General features: G+C 44.6%; 1 pseudogene; it reads right to left on the reverse strand.

Moving 5' to 3' along the window:
- LOC134339352 (adhesion G protein-coupled receptor E2-like) overlaps positions 1 to 22,739 on the reverse strand; it is a 202,790-nt pseudogene that overhangs the window by 19,652 nt on the left and 160,399 nt on the right.

A 22,739-nucleotide genomic window follows, 5' to 3' on the forward strand; every position in this document is an offset into this window, starting at 1 on the left:
TCCAGCACTAATATAGCATGTCCACAACTCACTAAACCGAACCCAGACTGTACGTCATCGCAATGTGGGAGGTAATCGGGGCACCTGGAGGAAACTCACGTGGTCACGGGGAGAAAGTACAAACTCCTTACAGGCAGTGGTGGGAATCAAACCACAACTGGTGATCACTGGTGGTACAAAGCGATTGTGCTCACCACTATGCTACCATGCTGTCCACATCTAATACCGTACTGTATCCTTGGCACAACCAATAAAAGTAGGATTGATACAGTGCCACCCATAACTAATACTGTACCATAACCTTGGCACAACTAATAAAGGTCGGAGCAATAATTGATCTGTTGGAGGAACTCAGCGGGTTGAGCAGTGTCTGTGCCCCCCCCCCCCCGTGTATCTGTAATAAGGGTAGGAATTACAGTATGGATGGTGAGGACCTGGTGTGTGGAGGAACAGTGTGTACAGGTCAATGTATTCCTTAAGGTGGAAATAAAGGTTGCTAAGGCAGTAAAGAAGACATCGGTTATTTCCCTGCATTAGTCAGGGAATAAAATATAAGTACAGTAGAGGCAGGAAATGCAAAACATTAAGCAACGTTGTTTAGACCACAGCTGGAGTACTGCTGAATGAGCTGCTGACTTGTTCTCTGAAACTGTGGCTACATAATTTCCTGAGAAATGGTGACAGAGGGACTCCTTCTCTTACAAGCCTCCTGCCAACATTTGGCGGTTTCCTGTCTCCCTCTGCACTATGGGAAGTTGTCATGAAAAATATCAGTGGAGAGAGTGAAGAGGTGATTCACAAAGCCCTAGCTCACCCAACCCTTCCTCATAAGACATGCTTTCCAATCGTAAATCCCCTCTGAAGCCTCTCTAAATCTTCCACATCATTCTTATAGTGAGGCAAACAGAACTGAACACAGTGCTCTGACAGCGATCTAACCCATAGTTATATTGAGTTGGAATATTCCTTTGTGGTTCTTGAACTCAACCTCCCCCAAGCCCATCCGACTAAGGAAGGCCAACACACCATATGCCTTCTGAACCACCCTTTTGATTCGCATGGTATCATTGTTTTGTTTTTCTTGGAGCAGAGTATGCTAACGGAGCACAGAATGAATAGGTACTGGGAAAATTTACACCATAGCAGAAGTGTCAAAATGCAGACAGTAGAGGTTGAGTGCAAGGGGTATGGATTTTGAAGGGATTTGTGGAAGGATTGTTTCACCCAATGGGACACACTGCCTTGAGGGGGTGGCACAGGCAGGTGCATCACCACATTTCAGTGACATCCAGAGGAGGATTTGTATCACCAATATATAGAAAGCTACAGAACAAATTTTAATGTAGATGACCTTTAATGGTCAGCATGGAGAATGTGGGCTGAAGGGTCTGTTTCTGTGTTTGTGTCTCTTTCAATCTGACTCTCTTCATTCCCCCCTTTTTATCTGACTACGTATTTTTCTATTGAATGATCTCTTACCTCAATCTTAACTGGAGCCATTAAAATAGCAAAGCTTGTCAGGTGGTTACACTGGCAGGTTACATGGGTCTGATTGGAATCGATCCGTTCACAACCATCAGATTTCCAGACACTGTTCTTTTCGGTATTACTCCAATAGACACATTCTGGCTCTTCACCGACGTCCTTTTCCTGTTTCCAGGTAAGGATAAATTATTTTAACCATTATTGAAAACATTCTAATAACAAGTTAAGTATTTACAAATCCCAAAGTAGTACAAAGGCAGAAATTGTTAGGTACGCCCTAATCCCATAGATACAGCAAACAGAATTATCTCCTGTAGGTGGGAAACAAGTCACAGAATTGCACTTAACACAAAAGATGGAATATCATTCTAACCAATCCCATGACACTGTTCCATCAAACAGCCCCAGGACAGGAGACACTGGTTAGAAACAGAGCGAAGCTCCATCTACATTGTCCCATGACATCAACTTGCAGAGGGGGAGACAATGTAAATTGAAAATGGAACTCCCAGAATATCTCATCAAACTTTTCAAGTGCAGGTAATAATTTTAGAAAAGGTTACCTTTATTTGCCACATTAACATCAAACCTTTGAAACGTACAGTGAAATGTATCATATGCATCAAAGACCAACACAGTCTTTGATGAAACCCTTGTGGTCACGAAGAGAAAGTACAAACTTCTCACAGACACTGGCAGGTCTTATTGCTGGCACTGTAAAGCGTTATGTCAACCACTCTGCTACTGTGCAAACTCGATGGCTGAATGGGTAATTACAGTAATGCAGTAATGGGTATTTTCCTTTCAGTGAAATAGTGGTTGTACTTTGTAACCAGTTACTCAATGACCTGAGAAATGACAGCAAGGGACTCCTCCTCCTCTGTGTCTCACCACTAGTCTCTAAACAATCCCCCGTCTCTCTCAGATGAGGGATCTTCACTTCCTCTATCAGGCCCCACTGAGTAATGGTGACTGGAAAGGCCACCATAAACTGGCCTGAAATGGCCCAAACCCAGTTTCCATGGAAATGTTATACCTAAGCCCAGGATCAGCACCTATTCAACCTCCCATTTTGCATTTTAGCAGAGAGTTCCTTTTCAATTGGGGAACATCACAGGTTGTATCTACAAACCTGGTTGAGTTGCAGAGTCAAATTGAACTTTTCCTTCAGATTAGAGCTGACGGCTTTGTTGCTGATGGTGGCGGCTATCACCTTGGAGTTTAATGAGACATAGTTCTGAGATGGACGGCCGTCTTCAATCACTTGGTTCAGCAGGGATTCCAAGTCTTTGAATACAATAAAGGAAACGGCCTGAAACTCTGTGGAGATAATAGATCAGCCTTTGGTGAATGTGAAGAAACATCACTGAAACACTCCAGCAACTGGATATAAAGGCAGGTCAACACAAAACACACCCATTGCAGTAGCGCTTTGTAAGTCTTTGAGTATCAAAATCAACTCTCAATGGGGATGGACAAGGAGATCATCATGTGGGCGCTTTATCGTGGATGGTGTTAAGTTAATTTGTGTTGGTTAAGCTATACTCTTCCAGGTTAGTGAAAATTTATCGCATTCCTGACCTGTGTCTTGTGGATGGTTCAAAATCTGGAGATCCACAGAAAATGGTGCGTTTCTGGGAAAGGAGATTAGACCATACAACAAAGCTGCAGAATTAAGCCAATCAATTTGTTGTTTTGGGCCATTAGTACATTGCGACACATAATCATAATAATAATAATAATAATAATAATAATAATGGCCGGCTGGTGGCACAGAGAGATCAGCGCCAGACTCCGGAGCGAAGGTTCCCGAGTTCGAATCCAGGCAAGGAAACCCACCTGCATGCTTTCCATCCGTGCCGGGTTGAGTGTCGAGCTAGCCACTCGGCCTCATAAAAAATATACAAGGGTCGAGTCAGGAACGTTCATAACGTGAGCCGGTTAATCCTGACACCATGTGCCAGACAAGATTGGCTGAATGTCTGGCACGACACGCTTTAAAAATAATAATAATAATGAACATTTAAATTACAGTAAGTCATATATATAAAGAAAATTAAATTAAAGAAGTAGTGCATAAAGGAAGCAGAAAGAAACAGAGTGAGGCAGTGTTCATGGTTTCATCGTCCATTCAGTAATCTGATGGCAGAGAGGAAGAAGCTGTTTCTGACAGGCTGAGAGTGTGTCTTCAGGCATCTGTTTCTCTTTCATTAATGGCAGCAATGAGAAGAGAGCATGTCATGGGAGATGGGGGTCGTTAAAGACAGTTGCTGCCTTTTGGAGGAATCGCCTTTTGAAGGTATCCGCGATGATTGGGAGGTTACTGCCCATGATGGAGCTGGCTGAGTTTATAACTTTCTGCAGCTTTTTCTGATTCAGTACAGTGGTTGCTCTGTACTCAATGGTGATGCAACCAGTTAGAATGCTTTCCACAGTACATCTGTAAAAATTTGCGTGGGTCTTTGGTGACATACCAATTCTCCTCAAACTCTGAATGACACATAGCTGCTGTCATGCATTCTTTGTAATTGCATTTATATGTAGGGCTCAGGACAGACCTTCAAAGATATTGACACCCAGGTACTTGAAACTGTTTACACTTTCAACTACTGACTCCCCGATGAGGATGTGTGTTTCCTCGACTTCCCCTTCCTGAAATCCACAATCAGTTCCTTGGCTTTACTGATGTTGAGTGTAGGGTTGTTGTTGTGACACCTCTCAACCAGCTGATCTATCTCATCTTCATCTGAAATTCTGACAACAATAGTTGTGTTGTCAGCAAATTTAGAGACGGAATTTGAGCTGTGCCTAGCCACACAGTCATGGGGAGGCCTTTGAATATCTAATATGTTTCAGTGAGATCCACTCTCACTCTTCTAAATTCCAGTGAGTACAGGTCCAGGGCTATCAACCCTACTCATATGTTAACCATTTCATTCCCACATTCATTTTACTGAGCGTCATGTTGACCTACTCCATGATCAGATGAGCGGATATCTTGAACTTAGCAAATATCTGTCGGTCTGCAAACTACATACTGAGGTCTCTCAGATTAATACAGAGTTTGATTGGATCTTAATGTTGATTACACATGGATTAAAAACAGTGGCCAAACACTGCTCATTCTAAACTATATTTGGTTTCTACTCAAGGCAGAATTGTCTTCACTGAGGATTACACAATAAGACCAAACACAGCAGCATAATTTGATGTAGGGGAACACAGACTGATCCCACAGAGTAATAGTTCAGTCAACAACTTGGGCAAGGTAGAACATCCCCTGTGAATGAGTCTGTAAATCATTGGCCAAACTCATTCTTATACCATGTACACAAGCATGGGAAAGAGACAGAAAATTTACCAGTGTTATTTTCTCCAGCAATGGTTCTCCAGTAAATCTCGAAGGAATTATTCCGAGTTTCCAATTTCACCGTTTGGTCTGCACTCGAATTGTTCCTTTCAGGCACCTTGACCTGAAGAACTATGAGGAAAGTTAAAGTAAGGTGAAGCATTCATTGGCAAAAAAGATGTTCTCAGTTTATTTCCTCCCTCTCTACCTCTACTTATATGAACAATACTTCCCTACAAAGCCTTGTTCAGGCTTTCTGAGAATCCCATCTGATGGATACAATTTGCAACTGGGCTTTCTTGGGCTGAGTTAGCTTACTGTAGTAAGAAAACAATTAGTCTCAGTTCCCACAGAACTGAGAGAAAATACTCATGCATGGTCTTCACTGTCTGGTGGCAGTAATCAAAAGCAGGTAAAATGATAAATTCTGGCTCAAATATATTACCTCACCAGGTCTAATATCTTACCAGCACTTCTCATCCTTGGCACAGACAGTGATCTTAACTCCTTACCAGCGATAGTGAGGATTCCTGCTCCCATATCACGAGCATAGAACCTACACTGAAGTTTCATGACTTCAGTCTTTTTCTTAACTTTAAAACATCCTTCTAGATGTTATTTTTGAAGTATGGTGGAACTTCTATAAAGGATGATTGAACTACTTTATATTTGGTTACCATGCTTAGCGGGATTGCAGAGAAGATAGAGCAGGAAGATGCAGTCAATGAGGAACATCAGATCCATTGACAGACCAGAGAATGTGGCATTGTTCTTCGTTAGCAGTGAAGGTTGAGAGATAATTTGATAAAAATCTTCAAGATTGTCAATGGTTTGGGCAGTGTTAATGAAGAGAATGGTCTTCCATTGAAGAGGGATGGAGAACCAACAACCAGAGATTTAAAGGTGACTACTGTTGAACCAGGGGTACCAGGAGAGAAACCCTTTCCACACAGTAAGTGGTCTCAGAACTCACTGCACGGATGGGAAGTGGAACTGTTTCATCATGAGCTTTCAAATGGGGAAACACATGGAGTGTTGGAGAGAAAATAATTATAGGGCTATCGAGAAACAGGAGACGATCAGACTTTAATGTCCCTGGGTTCAGTGGGTAGAAGGCCTTCTGCACAACGTTTCTATGATAATACACTGTTGGTGAATACTTTGGAGTAGTTTGTTTGCGGACAGTGAGGTCACAAAGAAATTAAATAGCTCATTATACAATGTGAATGAGAGTTTGTGGATAACCTTGTCCGGGATATTTGGTATAATTCTCCTGGCCTTCTATGATATAGTGTCCTGTATTCCCACCAACAGAACAAATGACAGAATGTCCCATACAAAATGAGGCACCTCTGAGAGTGTGGCATCCCCTCAGTTCTGCACTGGATGGGAGCCTTGACATCGTACTCAACAGACAGCAGTGAGGGAGGGTAACATGTGCATCATATGAGAGTGGACACTCACAATCAGTGATGTGGCATGTTTCAGCACAGCCTTCCACAGCAACCTCATAAAATCAGAAATAAAAGCAGAAAATGTTGGTAAATTCACCAGGTCAGGCAGAAACATTAGAATGAAAAATAGTTAACCGCTTTAGCATGAAACATTAACTATTTATCTTTCCAGAAATGCAGCCTGAACTACTGACTACTTCCAGCATTTTTCTTTCTTCCAAATTTCCTGTAGCTTGGTTGATTTTTAAGCTTTAGAAATAATAAACAAAGATTTCTATCAAGAGCCAACATGTTAATCATTTTTCAAAACCAGCTGATTATTGAGAAAGTAATCTCCACAGTTTCTTCCCTTAACTTGAAACCAGTTTCACAGACTCGATAACTAGCAATGAGGACCTTTGCTCCAGTGGTCAATGTTTTCGGTGTACAATACTTTACCAAAAGAGCTTGTTTCTATGGTCTTTGGGATTGAAGTGTTTTGTTGCAGAGCAATCACCATTGCCATGTTCTCCAAGAGGTCCATTGTGGCCTTTGCCACCTTCAGCCTTTGAGTGGTCTTTATGCTATCCAGCCGCGAACTATTAAGAACATCGTTTACAAATGTCGTCAAATCCTAGAGATGAAAAGGAACACTTAATAAACTGAGAAGCAAAATACTACAGATGCTGGATATCTAAAAAAATGGAAAATAATGGTTTTCCAATGAAGGATCATTGAGCAAGAACATTAATTCTGTTTCCCTCTCCACAGATGCTGGCTGACCTGCAGAGTCCAGCAATTTACATTTGCTGTTTCCCCAGTTCTGCGGAAGGGTGACTGATGCAAAATGTTGACTGGTCTCTCTTTCCATCGATACTGCCAGACTGGCTGAGATTTCCAGCATGTTCTACTTTAGTAGCGACAAGCGGTGGAAAGAGTGAGAAACTTCACGTTCCTGGGTGTCGGCATCTTAGAGATTCTATTCTGGGCCCAACACATTAATGTGATCATGAAAGCACATTGGTGGCTATACTTCATTAGGAGTTTGAGATGACATCAAACCTTCCAGCAGATTTATGCAATGAATTCCGCCTGTTTGCAGTACAGCCTGGAATGGAAGCTCTGAAAACAGGATTGAAAGAGACTGAAAAGGGTTGTATACTCTGCCAGACCTATCATGGTACAACCCTCCCCACCACTGAGGATATCTTCAAAAGGTAGTGCCTCAGGAATGCAGCATCCATCATTCAGGACCATCGCCACCAGGACATGCTCTCTTCTCATAACTACCATCAAGGAGGTAGAGAAGCCTAAAGATGCACGCTCAACATTTCAGGAACAGCTTCTTCCCCACACCATCAGATTTCTGAATGGTCTGTGACCCTCACTATTCCACTTTTGCACTGTTTATTTGTCGTAATTTTAAAGTTCAAAGTTCAAAGTGCTTATAATATACTATATACAACCTTAAGATTAATTTCCTCACAGGCAGCCGCAAAACAAAGAAACCCAATAGAGCCCATTAAAAATGAAGACCATCAAATTATTATAATAATTTGTTATGTCTTAGATTGTACAACTGCTCAAAACAACAGATTTCATGACGTCAGTGATTCTGTGATTCTCAACACTGAACTGACTCCACAACCAACAGACTCTCTTTCAAGGACTCTACAACTCAGTATTATTTATTTACAGTTTTCATTATTTACATAATTTATTTCCTTTACACAATGGTCATTTGTCACCCTTTGGTATTTATAGTTCTTAATAATTTCTAAAGTATTTCTTTATTTTCCAGTGAATGGTTTCAAGGAAATGAATCTCAGTGTTGTATATGGTGATGTATATGTTCTTTGATAATAACCTTACTTTGAACATTGGCAGTTCTATTAGTATTCCATGACTGTTGATTTTCCTGGGGCTATTGAAAGTTCTCTTCTTTATGGAAGGATTTGTATTCCTTCCTGTTTTTATTCCGTCTGTACTAATTGTTGAATCTTTCTCCACCTACTTTTTCACTCCCACTTCGATTACAACTCCCCTTTCCCAAACTGTTTTTGACTCCCTTTGCCTTTTCCTTCATCCTCTGGTAACCATCCTAGTGCAGACACTGTGTGGGCAAGAGCAATGTTGTGTTGTGAATTTCCTATGAATCAATGAGAAAAGTGCTGTAAGAACATTCCACCATTCCGTAAAACCCACGTAACCTAACTCCATCTGGTGACAATTCCCCCACCCCATTACTACCTTCAGTTAACAAAATCCATCCATCTTGGGTTTTGAATCAATCTTTGATCCAGCATTGGTGGGTCACTGAGGAGTGTTCTGAGTATCCACCAACATCTGAGTGTACAAGTCTTTTCAAATTTCACTCTTGAAAGGCATGGCTCTAACTTTCAGATTCTGCCCACTAGTTCTGTACCTCCCTACCTCCTCCACACTCCATACTCCCTCCCTTCACATCTGCTCCTCTCTAGCTCTGTTTTCCATAATACACAGATCATAGCACAGTACAGTGCAGGAGCAGGCCATTCTGCCCACAATATCTGTGCCGAACATGATGCCAAATTAAAATGAAGTCTCTTCTGTATCCACATGATCTATATCCCTTCATTCCCTGAAACTTCACATGTTTATTGAACAGTGTGTAAAACACCACTATTCTCACCATTACGTCTGGCAGCCTGTTCCTGACATCCAACACTCTGTGTAAAAACCTGTCTCGCATACTGTATCTATTTTACACTTCCCCACTCTCACCTTAAATGTATGACCTACAGTATTTGGCATTTCTGCCCTGGAAGAAAATACCTGTTCAACTTCTTTCCCAACTTTCTTCCAAATACTTCTTGTCCATTGTTACTGATGTTTCTGGATAGGTGAACAGACCTTTATATATCCTCAGTGCTCTCTTCTACAAGAAAGCCAACTTTAACAATCATTCCTCAGTCAAAATCCTCCTGACTATATCCTTGTAAATACCCTCTTTACTCTCTCTACCTCAGGAACACACCACTTTTAGCCCAGGATAAAATTGTTGGGCTTCTAATTCCTTACCTCGGTATCGTTTGTCACACTGAAATTCTGACAGATTTTATCACGGTAGCAATCAGCTAAATTCAGCACGTCTTCTGCAGAGTTTAACTGGGCAGAGGAACAAGACAACAGTTAAATGTACTAGGACAACCAAACAGAGAAATAATCAAGAGTAACAAGCAATCTGAAAAAAAATGTCTGAAAATGAAGCCTCTGACACTCTGCTTCTCAGGTGACTCTAACACAGTTTCCGATGGCAACTCTTACTGGAGGTCACGGGTTCAATAAAAGGACACTTCTGAGCATGGAAAAGCAGGAAGGAATGGCCTAAAATATCCTTTATCCAATGCCCTTCACAGTCTCAGAGCATTCCAACATGCTTTATACGGTCTGGCAGAACTGTGGTACAGATCTTGGCCAAACAATCCACAGGCATGGACCAATGATCAGCTGATCAAGTTGAAATTTCGTCATAAATTCAGACAGCATGAAAACAGGCCCTTCAGCCCACTGAGTGGATGCTGACCCTCAAACGCCCATTGATGCTAATGTTAAACTCATTCTTTTATATTCTCTTTACACTATGATAAAGACATATAAGAGGCTCTTAGATAAGGACAGGAACTTGCAGAGAATCATGGATATGGACGTTGTATAGGCAGAACAGATTAGTTTAGTTTGGTGTTTAATTACCAGTTTAATAAGTTCAGCACAACACTGCAGGGTGAAAGGCCTGTTTCTCTGCAGTACTGTTCCACTTTCCAGATCCAGCAATATTCCCTACATGCTTCCCTTCAACGGCACACTGGGGGCAATTTATAGCCGGTAATTAATGTATCAAATTGCACATCTTTGGGATGTGGGAGAAAAATGGAGCACCTCAGAGAGTCAACAGGGTCACACAGAAATTGTGCAAACTCCACACTGACAGTACTGGTGATCTGTATTGAACCCAGGACACCAGGTGTTTGAGACAGCAACTATATTGGCTGTTCTGCTGAGCTGCCTCAGTGTTCCAAGTCTACACTAGTGTCACTTCCCCACCTTTCCTAAACTGCACTGATGACTGCATTGGTGCTGCTTCCTGTACCCATGCCAAGCTTGTCGACTTCATCAACTTTGCCTCCAACTTAGAACCCGCCTTCAAATTTACCTGGTCCATTTCCGACACTTCCCTCCCCTTTCTCGATCTCTCTGTCCTTGTCTCTGGAGACAGTTCATCCACTGATGTCTATTACAAACGCACTGCCTCTCACAGCTACCTTGCTTATAACTCTTCGCACCCCGTTACTTCTAAAAGTGCCATCCTCTCAATTCCTCTGTCTACCGCTTCTGCTCTCAGGATGAGGCTTTTTATTCCAGAATGAAACAGATATCCTCCTTTTTCAAAGAAAAGGTCTTCCCTTCCTCCACCATCAACGCTGCCCTCAACCTCATCCCTTCCATTTCGCACATGTCTGTCCTCACCCCATCCACTAAGGATAGGGCTCCTTATGTCCTTAACTACCATCCCACCAGCCTCCGCGTCCAGCACATAATACTCTGTAAATTCTGCCATCTCCAACGGCGTTCCACCACCAAACACATCTTTCCGTTTCCCCCACTTTCTGCTCTCCGCAGGGATCACTCCTTATGCGACTCCCTTGTCCATTTGTCCCTCCCCACTGATCTGACTTCGGTACTTATCCTTCCAAGTGGAACACGTGCCACACCTGCCCCTACACCTCTCCTTCACTACCATCCAGGGCCCCAAAAGTCCTTCCAGCTGAGGTGACAATTCACCCATGAGTTTGCTGGGGTCATCTACTGTATCTGGCGCTCTCAGTGTGGCCTCTTGTATACCAGTGAGACCCAATGTAGATTGGGAGGCCACTTCGCCAAGCATCTATGCTCCGTCTGCCAGAAAAAGAGGGATCTCCCAGTGGCCGCTTTCCATTTTAATTCCACTTCCCATTCCCATTCTGACATGTCCATCCATGGCCTCCTCTACTGACATGACAGGGCCACACTCAGGTTGAAGGTTATATTCCATCTGAGTAGCATCCAACATCGATTTCTCAAACTTCCAGTAATGACACCTCCACCCCACCTTCTCTATTCCCCATTCTGATTTCCCTCTCTCACCTTTTCTCCTTGCCTGGCCATCACCTCCCTCCAGTGCTCCTTCCCCTTTTCATTCTTCCATGGCCTTCTGTCCTCTCCTATTAGATTCCCCCTTCTCTAGCCCTGTATCTCTTTCATCAATCAGCTTCCCAACTCTTTAATTCACCCCTCCACCGCACCTTGGGTTTTTCCTTCCCCACCCCCACTCTTTTACTCTGACTCTTCCTCCTTTTTCTCCAGTCCTGCTGAAGGGTCTCGGCCTGAAATGTCAACTGAACTCTGTTCCATAGATGCTGCCTGACCTGCTGAGTTCCTCCAGCATTTTGTGTGCACTGCTTGGATTTCTAGCATCTGCAGATTTTTTCTTGTTTGTGATCAGAATAAAAAAGGATGAGTCTTGGATTAGTATAAATCCAGATGAGCAACAGATGTTTGCCATTCAACCAACATCCACATCTAGAGAGTAACTTGAGCACTCTGAACTTGTATCACTGCTCTAATGCAAAATCAGCAAGCTGGAATTACACAGAATATTCTCACAAAGGGTGAGGAACAGTGTTTAATCTGGTGGGTGAAGAGAAGACAGGAATGTAGAAGAGGGTGAAGGGCAGACACAGGGCGAGTGATACATCTAGTGAGGACTGCAAACACCAGAAAACATTCCTACAGATCCACATCCAGGGATAATGGAAGTTAAGTTTGAATCTTGGAGAAACGGAATGAGTTCTCATACCTGCTGGGAGTTGGCTGAATTATCCAGGTTGGACTGCGACAGTTGACAGTTCTGCATCTCAGAGACAGGACAGGAAAGTGGATCTTCTGGAATGAAAATGGCATTTTAGAGATCTGTGCATCCACCTGCCAACTCTACCACCGCCTTCCTGGTGTTCACCAATCAGGCAGGGAAGCACTGACCTCTGTAACTCCAAGCTAATGTACTCCCACAATGAGCAGCATCAGACCCAGACACATCATACTGTGACTTGACGCCACATCTTCTTGACCCCAAGAAAAACTGTGAATGCCTCGCCCAAGCCCATGCCCACTGACACCCAAAGGAACTGACACCATGGTTGGCATTGTACTTGTCATGTTGGCACAAGCCACACTAATGTGGAAATGTTGGTATGGGCCTCATTGTTGGTTTGGGAGGGACAATTTGAAAACATCGCCACAGCCATGAAACCAGTTAAATGTCGAAGTGATCTGCCCTCTCAGGTTGGAGGAACAACACCTCATATTCTGTCAGGTTAGCCTCCTACCTAACAGCATAAACACTGAATTCTCAAACTTCCAGTAATTTCTCATCCTCCCCCTTCTCTTTTTTCCATTCCCTGCTCTGGCTCTCCTCTTATCCCTTCTCTTCTCCTCATGACCCTCTTGCGGGGGAACGTGCTTGAGGACTGGGGGTTGGCAGAATCATGGGGAGAGCATGAGAAAAAAATAGAATGAGTCTGTCTTCTTTGTACTAACTAACAATAGATCATATCATCAATGAGGAACCGATTATATAGGTGTTAATTGTCTGACCGGTAACATGATTACTTGGTACCCTGAGCACAGAGGAACCGGTTGTATAGGTACCAATAGTGTATAAATTGTGTAAACAGTGTCTGGAGACCGGCTAACCTTGTGTGATTAGATTTACTGCATAAATTTGAATTGTAACCTCGTATTGATGGAGACATGCAGAAAGGTTCCCCTTAATTCACAAATTAAGGCGGTAACTAGCTTCGAGCCTACGTTCTGTTTGATCTGTACTAAATTCCCTGACAAAATCTGGCGACGAGGATGGGATCCCTATGATACGGGATCCCAATGAACCCATCGGAGAAACTTTCCTGTCATCAACATCGGACCAGCGTACCACCCATGAGACTTGCTTAAAAGGTGGAAGTCAGACCGGGGAAGGGAGTGGAGTTGCCCCATACCAGCCGGTGACCATCTGAGTTCGGACTCGGAACAAGACAGGCTTTGGAAGAAGGGGCCTGAGAGCTCTGAGTAAAAGACGGTATTGAAACGAAGGTAATTAAAGGACCGTATTAAAACAAAGGCAACTGAGACCTTGAGATTAGAACCTGAATCCACTGGCCAATGGAAAAGAAAAAGAAAATTATATGGATGATATGATTGTGTGTCTTTGAGTGTACGTCTGTTTGTCTTAAGTGTTTACGTCCTTTGTAGAAAACAATTAACAGGCAAGTAAAATGGTCAACAGGAACAGCATGCCCCAGCAAGGGAATTGGAACAAGAATTCTGGATCAACACCAGACGCCAGGACTCGGTCTGCTGATCCCCTAACGACAGCACACGTGAACAGGAACACCCAAAAGAAGACAGAAAAAAAAATAGGACTGACCCAGCCTCACTCATCACTGTTCTCTACACACTCGACAGTGACCCAGCCTCAGCCTCCACCCCCACTAACACCTACTTAATCCTTCTGTCTCTAACACATATTGCACTGACCCAGCTTCCACTACCCCACTGTCCCCTACAGACTCCACACTGACCCAGCCTCATTCCCTACGGTCCCCCACACACCCACACTGACCCATCCAACCTCAATCTTCTACACACCCCAAAGTGTCTCCTTGACAGTCAATGATACTCAGAAACTTGTAGAGACACAAGATGTTCTGTAGATGCTGGAAATCCAGAACAACACACATACAACTCAGCAGGTTTGTCAGAGGATGCATAGGGATAAATGGAGTTGATGTTTCAAAGTTTAAAACTCTTCATTAACACTTTGAAACGCAAATTCTTTTTTGCACGGATTCTCCCTGACTTTTGTAGTGTTTCCAGCATTGTTTGTTTTGATTCTTAGCTCTCAGTAATCACTCTATTTTCACCTGTGCAGGCCTGATGAGTGTCTCCCTGCTTCTGGTGATATCCTGCTTTGCAGACGCAGTAAAAAGACCCAAAGGAGTTGCGACAGGTCATGTTCACTCCGCACGGATTTTTATCCTGGCATTCATCCACATCTGTTGTAGAGAGGAACAGAGGTACACATATTACCAACACAGATATAGTCATAGTGTCATAGAGGACTACAGGACAGAAACAGGCCTTGCTGCCCATCGAGTCTGTGCTGAACTGTTATTCTGCCTAGCTCCATCGACCAGCAACGAGAACAAACCCGTCCATACCCCTCCCATCTATGTACTTATTCAAATTTCTGTTAAATGCTGAAATTGAACCCACTTCCAATACTTCCACTGGCAGCTCGTTCCACTCTCACTCCACCCTCTGAGTGAAGATGATGAAAATGACAACGACAGATCTTGACTGGAAAGTGAATGGTGTATGGAGTCCCACAGGAGATTCCCTCAAATCTTTGCTCCTTGTACTCTACATCACATATTATTAACTATTTCCTGAATGGATTTCCCTGGATCTAGCATCAGGGAGGCACAGTGCTGCATCTACTAGAGTTTCAAGATGGCACCAGTATCTGGCAACTCTACGCGTGCTCTCCCGAGTAAACTGCCCTCTACACTATCCTATACCCAAGAAACCCTTCTAAACCAACAATCTGCTACACCTAGCAAGATCAACAACACCCTGACGAAGCTACTGACCCAGCTGGACATCACTGTGCCAGAATTGCTTCTTCAACTCCGGACCGCACCTGGACCCGACCAGTGACGCCTGGTCCGAGGCCCGCCACGTTCCTGGAGACCGGCGGCCTGCTACCGTGCCGGAGCGCTTGGAGACGCGGTGCATTCCCTGACCAGCACCTCTCCGGAGCAGACGACCACACAGAAGTGACGTCAGAGACCTCAAGGTGCCCCAGACGCTTCCCCGGAGTGACCTCTGTAAAGCCCCGTTGGTGGCCATCCCCAGCTGCTGGAAGTGAGGCCTCTGCCGCCGATCTCGGAAATCGAGCCCGAGGCTCGGCTGGAGCAGAGGCCTCCACAACCGTGACTAAACCAACGGACTTGTTTCAGCAAGGAGCCCGGCCCTCCGGGATTAAGTGTCGGCTTCGGGGCCCGACCCAATCGACAGCCCGGGCCCCCGGCAGCTGGAAATGGTAGCGGAGCCTCCCCCGTCACTCGGCCCGACCCAGGGTGCCCGGTGACGTGACCTGGTGATCGATCCCCACGCGACGTGTCCACCAACCTCAAAAAGCTGCCAACAACACACTGCATGAATGGAAACCTAGAAAGATGCACTATTTACCGAGGAAGTGTGGGAAAAGAGCTGGGCTGCTGGTCAGATTAAAGCTGAGGGGCTTCGGGGTCCCTATGCCTACTAGCTAATGTGCAAGCCTCAGAGAACAAGGTGGATGATCTTAAAGGGAGACTCACCTACTGCAGGGAGATGCAGAACTGCTGTGTGTTCTGTTTCACCGAGACCTGGCTCTCCCCTGCCACCCCTGACTGTGCCATCCAACCGGAGAGATTTTCGATCCATCGGATGGACCGCACGGCATCTTCAGACAAGGCAAGGGGAGGTGGTGTCTGCCTACTGATCAACACTGCGTGGTGCTCGGACACAGTGGCACTGATAAGCTCCAGCAGCCTGGACCTGGAACACCTGTCGGTGAAGTGTCGTCCCTACTATCTGCCACGGGAATTCACCTCGGTCAACTGACAGTGGTCTATATTCTCCCCCAGGCGGACGTGGAGTGTGCTCTGAACATACTGTATGCCAACATCAGTGAACTTGAGACCAGGTATCTGGAGGCTTTGCTCATTACAGCTAGCTTTAACCAGGCCAACCTCAGAAAGGCGCTGCCAAAGTTATACCAACATGTTTCTTGCCCCACTAGAGGCCTGAATATACTTGACCACTGCTACACAGCAGTCAAGGATGCCTACCGTTGCGACCCACAACCTCACTTCAGAAAATCAGACCATCAGGCCGTACTCCTTCTCCCGGCTTACAAACAGAAACTGAAGCGGGAGGTCACGGTGTCAAAAGTGGTGTCGCGTTGGACGGAGGAAACGGATGAGGTGCTCCGTGACTGCTTTGAATTGGTGAACTGGTTAGTATTCTAGGACTCGGCAGCTAACCTCGATGAGTATGCCTCAGCTGTCACGGATTTATCTGGAAATGCACAGAGGACTGTGTGTCTCCCAAGATGATCCGGGTATTCCCTAACCGGAAACCTTGGATCCGGGGATACCAGTCGTTTCACAGAATCCAGGCGTGAACTCCGGAAAGCCATTAAGGACGCCAAGAGGCAATATCGAGCCAAGTTGGAAGCCCAGGCTAACCAGAGGGATGCCAGTAGACTATGGCAGGGCGCAAAGAAAAGGCTGGGAATATCAATAACTATGGCGCTTCTCTTCCTGACGAACTTAACGTATTCCACGCAAGATTCGAACAGAAGAAGAGCGTCCCGCTCGCTCCAGATGAACTGGACCGAGTGGCATCGAGATTCATCATCACCGAGGAGGACGTCAGAAGGGCCTTCCCGAACATAAATCCAAGGAAGGCGACGGGCCCAGATGGCGTCCCAGGACGGGTTCTCCAGGCCTGTGCAAGCAAGCTTGCTGGAGTGTTTGCTGACATCTTCAACTGCTCCCTGCTTCAGTCTAAGGTCCCCTCGTATTTTAAGAAGGCAACGATAATCCCAGTGCCGGAGAAGAGCAAGGTGGCATGCCTGAAGGACTATCGACCTGTGGCTCTGACATCAATTGCTATGGAGTGCTTCGAGCGATTGGTTATGGCACACATCAACCACAGCCAACCGGTCAACCTCGATGCTTTGCGATTCGTCTACCCGAGCAACAGGTCAACGGCAGATGCCATCTCTCTGGCCCTACATTCCTCCTTAGAACACCTGGAGAATAAAGACACATGTGTAAGGCTCCTTTTCATTGACTACAGCTCTGCCCTTAATACCATCATTCCAAATAAACCAATTCCTAAGCTCTGGAACCTGGGCCTTAGCACTCAGATCTGCAGCTGGATCTTCAACTTCCTCACAGACAGGACCCAGGCTGTAAAAATAGGGGAGAAGCTCTCCTCTGCAATCACTCTGAGCACCGGTGCCCCACAAGGTTGTGTACTCACCCCTGCTGTACTCACTGTACACCCATGATTGTGTAGCCAAGTTTCCATCAAACTCAATATACAAGTTTGCTTTTGACACCACAATTGTAGGCCGTATCTCGGGTAATGATGAGTTTGAGTACAGACAGGAAATTAAGAACCTGGTGGCATGGTGCGAAGACAATAACCTATCCCTCAATGTCAGCAAGACGAAGGAATTGGTTGTTGACTTCAGAAGGAGTAGCGGACTGCACGACCCAATTTACATCGGTGGTGCGTAAGTGGAATAGGTCAAAAACTTTAAGTTCCTCGGGGTCAATATCACAAATGATCTGACTTGGTCCAACCAAGCAGAGTCCACTGCCAAGAAGGCACACCAGCGCCTTTACTTCCTGAGAAAGCTAAAGAAACTTAGCCTGTCCCCTAAAACCCTCAGTAATTTTTATAGATGCACCGTAGAAACCATTCTTCTAGGGTGCATCACAACCTGGTATGGAAGTTGTCCTGTCCAAGACCGAAAGAAGCTGCAGAAGATCGTGAACACAGCCCAGCACATCATACAAACCAATCTTCCGTCCTTGGACTTACTTTACACCGCATGCTGTCGGAACAGTGCCGCCAGGATAATAAAGGATACGACCCAAGCAGCCAACAGATTTTTTGTTACTCTTCCCTCTGGGAGAAGGCTCAGGAGCTTGAAGATTCGGACGGCCAGATTTGGGAACAGCTTCTTTCCAACTGTGATAAGACTGCTGAACGGATCCTGACCTGGAAATGGGCCGTATCCTCCAAATATCCGGACCTGCCTCTTGGTTTTTTTTTGTACTACTTTACTTTTCCTTTTCTATTTTCTATTTATGATTTATAATTTAAATTTTTACTATTTACTATCAATTTGTACTCCAGGGAGCGCGAAGCGCAGAATCAAATATCTCTGTGATCATTGTACGCTCTAGTATCAATCGTTTGACGACAATAAAGTAACGTAAAGATGCTCCTCCACGGGCCTAGCACCCTGGGTCCAATTGTAATTCAAATTCCTCCACAGCAGCTGCAATTTAGGAAACGATTTGTCATTGGGACATTTCTGACTAAAATGAACAAGTTGTCTCAAAAGGTCATCTGTAATATCCTCCTGGAATGAGCCCCTGGATTCATGAGAGGTGTTCAGCGGTCAAGGCCTGGTGTTTGGTGATCAGTGTGCCCTGGAATCGATGCTGATGATTGAGGTCTGATGGTCCAATCAGAAGTCCAGAAGTCAAGGCCCATTGGCTGGAGCCGGATCTGCAGATCTCCATGAGTCCACTGGGGAGAAAGAAACCCGGTGCCTGTAGGCCCAAGTCTGGTCCGCTCGAGGCCTGCCTGGGGTTAAAGGACTGTGTATGTGCGTCGGTGGGAGGGAGGAATTAGGCTTGGTTTTGCTGTTGTTGCTTTGTTACTTTTTGTGTTCTGTGTTGTTCTTCTGAGCATTGTGGGCCTGCTATGTTGGCACTGGAATGTGTGGTGACACTCGTGGGCTGCCCCTAACACAACCTCATGTATGCTGGTTGTTAGCACAAATGACACATTTCACCCTCCGTTTTATGTACAATCAAGAATCTTGAAACCTGAATCTCGGGGATGGAAATATGGTGAGCTTGCTAAGTCTAGCCCGACCCACCTTTGAAATGCACAAAGCAGAGGAACACTGCTGCAAAGGGTTTCTTGACTGAGGAGAGGACTGGTATTTTCTGTTACAATGGTGGACATTCCAAACAAGATTGTGAGCAACAGGAAAATCTTCGAAAAGTAAACCAGTGGATAATCAAACAGAAAAAGATGGGAAACAACAGAAGGGCCCAGTAAAGGAACAGTCTGACATCCTAGAGCAAACATGTTCCAATCAGTGTATCAATAGCAATGCTAAGGTGCAAAACATTATTCCTGAAGGCTTAGTGGGGCCAAGTTCTGATGTCTCCAGACAGATTCAAGGTATTTGTGCTAGAGTCATACTTGACACAGGTTCTCAAGTTACTTTACTCTACAGATCCTTTTCATAAGGGATTTGATGCATTTACTGTTGGCTCCTATCAGTGCCCTTGAGGTTGGGAGCTTAATGCTGATGATTACCCTCATGATGGTTTTTTGTTGTTGACACTGGCGTATTCAGGAGCAGATATTGCAGTAGCTGAGACTATTGATACACTTATGTTGGTTTTCCCGGATCCAGTTGTCAAAGGTGAAGTTGCCATTCTTGTGGGAACAAACGCTTCCACTGTGAGAAAGCTCATGGGAGCATGCAAAGAAAGAAAGGGAGAGAACTTTCTGAGAACTTCATCTATTCTCTCTGTATTCAGAGCTGCCTTTGAGAATGTGCAAGTTTCTCCTGTTCAGGGTGATGAGAATAAAGAGGAACTGCGTGGTACACTCAGTTTAAACCAGTCACTTTACCTTCTACCGGAGGAGTTAGAGTGACTGGAACACTCAGATTTTCAGGAGTGCCCAGTACCCCAGCTATTTTTGTGGATGCTCCTGACAATCAGGAAGAAAATCCACTTTTGCCTGCAGGAGTGCTGGTGAGACCTAACTGCAGAAATCTTTGGCTGTCTATTCTAACAGGAGAACAGTGTTTGCCAGCAACACCTCAGGAAGAGATGTTACCCTCAGACTTGGCATGCAGATTGTATATATCCTTTTCCTGTGTCGGCAGTTTCTAGTTTCCCAGTAGAGAAAAAGGAAGAGAAACAGAGTCCTCTATCGAGAAGGTTGACATTGAGGTCAGTCAACTTTGATGACTCACCAATAGCAGAGGAATGGAACAAAAGAATAACTGATAAGATGTTGGAACACAAAGACATCTTTTCAACTGACAAGTTTGCTGTTGCTTGTTCCACGAGTACTCGCCACACTGTCAGAGTAACAGAAGGCACACCTTTCCAAGAGAGATCTTGTGGTTTACCACCAGCGGAGATTAAATTCACAGTAATAGCTAACTCAGTACGAGCCTACAGTGAGAGGATTTTAGTTACATGGTCTATCTATAACTCGTCCCCTTCTCTCCCTGGATCACACCGGTATCCCCATGGATTTTCCAGCCCCTCACTGAATCAGCTCCCAGATGGTGACATTGGATCGTGTGAGAGTTGGTGATCTTGGATTGGAATAGTAACCACCATGCCAGCTACAGATGGCAATTCTCGACAGACTTGTTCCTGGAGAAATTCAGCATGTCATGAACTCCATGCTCATCACAATAACTCTTCTGTGGGACTTGCACAGGACAGTGCGCAGAATATTCTTCTTCACTTCTAGGTATCTGCAAGACAATCTTGTAAGGGTATCAATGACAACCCCTCCTTTGAATTGATTTTCAATATCGTGGTTATATTAAATCCTTACATTCTCAGATCTTCCCTGCGGTGAGGCTGGCAGTCGCAGAAAATGCCAGAAACCCTATGATGAAGTTATACTGGTGGGAACCCACTGTGTTGTTACAAGTTACATATTAGTCACAGGGCGAGTATTCACAATTGTCAATATCTGTGAAAAAGGACAAAATCTTTCACAATGATAAACACTGTTTGCTCCTGATTACAGGTGCACCCTGTGGGTCTGGATGGAGCAAAACATTGGCAAGTTGTTGAAACACAGACCAGACCTTCCTTGGAACAAACAATTCTGTGATTTTCTTGGGTAAAGACCTTCAGAGTTGAGGTAGAAAGAGAATTGTTAGGGCACAGACCACCCTAGATTGAATTGACTCAGGGATCCAATAGCTTCCCAGCTGCTGGAGGCCAAGATGGTTGCGAGCCTGCTCTCTTGCTCATTGGATCTAGAAGCTGCCTGTCAACACATGCAGGTCAGCAAGAGCCCCACCTTATCCAGTGATGTGACTATTTAGAATGCTTGAAAACGTACACTCAATATTTTAGGTAGAGCTTCTTCGTCTGTGAGACAAGATTTCTGAACGGACAATGAACCCGTGAAGTCTATCGCACCATTTTTGCTCTCTTTTCTCAGTACATTTAATTGTTTAATATATATTTCTGATCATAATTTATTTAATATTTTATGTATTGCAGTGTACCACTGCTGATGACATATGGCTCATCTCATCCATGCCAAGCATAATGAGCTATTTCCATTTGCTTGTGTCCATTTTGCCTTCCCATTTGAACTATTGATCAGATTCAACAAAGCAAACAATAGAAAAAACAATGATAACTTTCCAACCTCCCTGCAACAACTCTTCTGTGCAAATTACACAGGACAGTGCCCATTACATTCTTCGTTAGTTGTGGGACTCTGCAGAAAAATTGTGCAGGACTGATATAGTCAATCAGTTGGGATTTATTCTCCATTTTCATGTTGAGACAAAGTCCTTACCTTCACAAACTTTCCCTGCCGTGAGGTTCGCGGTCGCAGGTAATGCCTGAAACCCTGCGTTGCAGTTGCACTGGTAGGATCCCATTACGTTGATACAAGTTGCTTCTTTGTGACAAAGCGAGGACTTGCATTCATCGATATCTGTGTGAACAGGGAAAATCTCTCTCATTAGTAAACATAGATTGCTCCCTTTTGTACCTGGGCTCTGTGAGTCAGGATGGAGTAACTCAGAACTATGTTGTTTAATCCAGCGAAGACCACCGCTGGAACAAAGGATTGAGTGACTATTCTTGGGAAGGGGCTTGTTGGTTTGAGAAAGAACATCAGGTGAATGGAGTTAAGGAGCAGATGGAATTGACTCAAGGAACCAAATGGCCGGTCACCTGTTAGAAACTGGGATTGTTGTTACCCTGCTCTCCATTCTATAGGACTGTCGGTAACAGTGTTGAAGGTCAGCAGCAACCCTGCCTTCTGTCCTGGAGCTGCTTTTCATTGGACGGGAGCAGGGAGGAAAGAGGACTCTCAGTGCTCCATTCATCTTTAATATGACTGTAGCAAGACCAGGTTTAGTCACATTTAAATTCAGTTCATCACCCAGTCCCTCCCTGAATCTGTATTGGAAGTACAGCATTGGATATACTCAGCAGGTTGGGCAGCATCTGTGGGTGAGAAACAGAATGCTCGGAGTTTCCAGCACCATCCCTGGTTTCAGATTTGCAGCATGCTTGACTCTGCATCCTACATTTTTATCTTACTTTCTCTCTAACTTCAATCATTCGTCCACTACCTGGATGCATTATGCCTCCTTTACAACCTTGGTCTCTCCATCTATCTGGGGAAGTCTTTCAGCCTCATTTTCTCACTTTTCCAGTTGCCCTCTTGGGATCGCTAGTTTCACAATTTGCAGTACTTAAGCCAAAAGACCAAAAGACTGCTTTTAACAGCCATTGAGTCTGCTC

This window comes from Mobula hypostoma, chromosome 29 (assembly GCF_963921235.1).
Source record: "Mobula hypostoma chromosome 29, sMobHyp1.1, whole genome shotgun sequence".
NCBI classification, from domain to species: Eukaryota; Metazoa; Chordata; class Chondrichthyes; order Myliobatiformes; family Myliobatidae; genus Mobula; species Mobula hypostoma.